We start from the raw sequence: 4,154 nt of genomic DNA, 5'->3' as shown, positions 1-4,154 counted from the left end.
GGCTTCTATGCCCTTTCAAAGCAAGAATTTGAAACAATACTTTGAGAATGCAAGGTTAAAGATGATCCTTTTAAAGTTTTGGTCTTACACAAAAGCTCACTTCCTTGACATTGAAGATCATGACATTTGTCTACAACATTAACCTCTCCTTCATATTTGTCAAATGAATTGGGTGTGGGATTGAAGATATTCAACTTCACCTTCATGTGACCAAATGAGATCTTCATTATCCCCGTCCTACAATTGATGTTGGCATTAGCGGTTGCCAAGAAAGGACGGCTAAGGATAACGGGAATTTGGCTTTTAGGATTGGGGACCGGTTCCATGTCAATGATAACGAAATCAACGGGGAAGAATAATTTGTCAATCTTAATCAATACATCCTCAATTATACCCCTAGGCTTCTTAATGGATCGGTCGGCAAGTTGTAAAACTACCGACGTCGGTTTCAATTCACCTAGGCCCAATTTGACATAAACCGAGTATGGAAGAAGGTTAACACTTGCTCCTAAGTTAAGAAGCACCCAATTAATGATATGATCACCAATAATGCATGAAGTAGTAGGTGAACCGGGGTCCTTAAACTTTGGCAAAGTGTTATGTTGCAAAATTGAGCTTACTTGCTCGGTCAAAACCACTTTTCTTGGTGCTTGGCTCTTGTTCTTTCGCTTTTGGGTGCACAAGTCTTTCAAGAATTTGGCATAAGCCGGAATTTGCTTGATTGCATTCAAAAGTGGAAGATTGATTTTCACTTGCCTAAACATTTCCATGATTTCATTGGTTGTTGCCTTTTTCTTGTCTTTTGAAATGGATCCTTTTAAGGCATCCGGAAATGGAACTTTTGGTTCAAACACTTTTTCAGCATTTCCTTTTGAAGTCTCTTCAACACAAGAATTTTTGAAATTACTTTGTTTCAAATCATTTTTTAACATAACCTTTTCAAATTTATTTTTCAGGAAATCTTTCTTTAAATCATTTTCAAAATCATTCTTCAAATCACATTTTGAAGTTTTCTCATTCACAAGATCATGTATATGCAATGAAGGAGGAATAAGATGTGAAACGGGACGGGTGACAACTTGAGGTTGCACCGGTTCACTCTCTTCATTGGACATTTTAACTTGATTGTCCACAATCCTACCACTCCACAAGGTAGTCACCACATTAACATGCTCAATGGTGTAGCCTTTCGATGAGGAATGGGTTTCCACAACACATTGTTGCTTAGGTGGGGCATTAATAGGCATCTTTCCCTTCTCTCTTGCATTAAGATTGCTTGCTATTTGCTCTACTTGGGTTTCTAACTTCGCAATGGATTGAGAGTGAGAATGAAGTAATTGAGTGTTAGCCTCAAGAGTACCCAAAGCATTTTAAACTTTTTCTTCAAAAGCGGGACTTCTAGCATTTCCTTGGGAATAAGATTGGTTGGGAAAATGAAAGTTAGCAAATTGATTTCCTTGTGATTGAATAACCTTGGGATCTTTGGTTTTGAAGTGGAGGTGGAATGTACTTCCCTTGAAAACTACCTTGGGAAGGGTTTGAGCCCTCTCCTTGGTTTTTCCAAAAGAAATTCGGATGATTCCTCCAACTTGGATTATAATGAGTACCATAAGGATTGTTCCCTTGGTTCACAAAAGCTGCATTGACTTATTCATTAGGTTCATTTTGCACTTGTCCATGAGGATAATGAGAAGTAGAATGAAGAACACTAGAACAAGGCATACATGTTTCATTTGACGCATGATGAGAATGGTTCGGAAGGAAGATACTTGGTGCGCTGAGTTTTGGTTAATCAAGAATTGATCAAACCTTTGAGATAAAGACTTCATTTCGGCGGCTATTTCATTCTAATGGTCAACTTGATGTAAGCCAACACTCTTCCTACCTTGTGAATTTATACCATTCTTGGATGATAATGTTCTATGCAAAGAATTTTCACTCATGCTCTTATAAAGACGCCACACGTCATCCTCATGCCTATCAATATATGAGCCACCCATTGAAGCATCAACTATGCCTTTGTAATTGTCCGATAAGCTCTCAAAGAAATATTGAACTAATTGCCATTTGGGCATGTCATGATGTGGACACTTCCTAAGCAATTCATTGAAGCGTTCCCATGCCCCATGAAACGTTTCTCCATCTCCATGTGAAAATTCTCGAATTGAGGTTCTCATGGCATTGGTCTTAGAAACCGGATAGTACTTCTTCAAGAACTCTTGTTGCATTTCTGCCCAAAAAGTGATTAAAAAAGGCCTAAGATTGTTAAACCAATGCTTTTCCTTGTCTTTTAAGGTGAATGGAAAAGGTTTGAGTCTTAAGACCTCTTCCGGCATGTCCGTATATTTTACGGTGGAACATACTTCTAGAAACTCATCCAAATGCTTGTAAGGTTCTTCACTTGGAAGTCCATGATAGTTTGGAAGCATTTGAATGGTTTGTGGCTTAATTTCATAGTGATGTGCTCTAAATGGTGGCAATTGAATGCATGTGGGTGCATTGTATTCATTAGGCACATAGTGATCTCTTAAAGCAAGTGGAGGATTAGCAATTTGAGGTGCAACGTGGGCACCTTGATTTTGATTTCCTTGAATGATGGGAGGTTATGGAGCATACATTGGCCTTGGCATTCCAAATGGAACTTGGCCTTATTGTTGTGGTTGGTGAATGAATGGCCTAGGCATGTCTAATGGTGCTTGCATGTTCTCATGATGCACATTAGGATGAAGGATACCTTGTTGGTCTATGTGACCAAGGTCCTCTACATGCTCTTCATTATAGCCTTCCATTGATGTAATGGATCGGGTAGAACTAGAACTTCCTCTTCCCCTAGGATTTCTAATTACGGATTCAAGATGCAAATCAAGAGGGACAAGAGTTGGTCTTAGTGATCTACGACCATGCATGCACAATGTAAAAACACATAAACACAATGAATGAACAAACACTTCAACTTCACAACAATTCAATGAAACTTCCTCCACAAACACTTAACCCATACTCCTATGCTTTAACAACAATGATGTAAACAACAATTAAAAATGCCTCCATGCAGGCTCACGATTTATCTAAGAAATTAAAAACAAGCCTCCACGCAGGCCGACGATTTAACTAAGGGATTGAGTAAGAAAAAGCTCACAAAGGTCTTATAGCACTTCAACTCCAAATTTATAGCTTAGCTTAGCAATTTTTTAAATTTTTAGCATTTTTCCTTGCTTGCTTAGCTCCTTTTCTTGAATGCTCCTTTGCTTGCCTCCTAGCTCAATGCTCCTTGTCAAAGATGAACAAACACAACAAGTAATGAAAAGAAAAAAATAAAAACAAAGTAAAGACACGATCAAAAGAGTACTAATTCCTAATTAATTCCACGAATACGACGTTGCCTAGTCCCCGGCAACGGCGCCAAAAACTGATGGTTTGTCGCCACACCACAAGCTTAAGAGAGTGTGCAATTTAGGCGAGGGCCAAGTTTCACATTTATAGAAGCCACTTCTACCTTCACTAAAAATATAGTTAGGGTGAGTAGGGACTGTCCCAAGGGATTGGAGTCGTACTAGCTTATGGAATCACAATTAGGGTTAGTAGGTCGAGTGATCAAACAAATGGTTGGTTGGTTGATTAAACCAGAGATCAAATTAAACTAAATAATTAAATGTAATAAGGAGTAAGTAAGAGAGAGAGAGAGTTCTTGGGGTTTAGAGGTCACCACCAAGCAATACTTTTTTACACCCTTAACTAGTGACTAATGAGGAAAATGTGAATTTCAATATTGATGTGTATGTGTGTTTGGTTGATTCAATTAGCAAGGGCAACCAATTAAGTATACATCGTCTAATCAATATGTGAAAAGCACAATATATCTAACAATTAACTATATATTGTCTAAATAGCATATGAAAAGCACAATATATCTAGCAAGTCATTAATCCTTTCATTAAGCTCACAAGCCAAATACACCACAAGGTTAGAAACATATGCTACTTGCATTTAAAAGTGTGGAACATCAAACAACAAGCATGGATTGTCCTGCCATCTAACAACTATGCTACCACTACACTACAATTAAGCTAATGACATGAAATTAAACTAATTAAGCTAAGGGAGAGGCACAATCCATCAAGAAATGAGCATGAACCATCTAGAAAATTACAAGA

General features: G+C 38.0%; 1 pseudogene; it reads left to right on the top strand.

Annotated features, from left to right (window-relative positions):
- The first annotated feature begins 2,073 nt into the window (after positions 1-2,073).
- On the top strand, positions 2,074-2,172 carry LOC132302037 (small nucleolar RNA R71; annotated as a pseudogene).
- Positions 2,173-4,154: the final 1,982 nt, after the last annotated feature.

The sequence above is a fragment of the Cornus florida genome, unplaced genomic scaffold (genome assembly GCF_030987335.1).
Source record: "Cornus florida cultivar Cherokee Brave unplaced genomic scaffold, ASM3098733v1 CherokeeBrave_3.0.0_Hap2_Chr03, whole genome shotgun sequence".
Classification (NCBI taxonomy): Eukaryota; Viridiplantae; Streptophyta; class Magnoliopsida; order Cornales; family Cornaceae; genus Cornus; species Cornus florida.
Note: the sequence above shows the minus strand (reverse complement) of the source record. Positions and strands in the feature narration are given on the sequence as shown.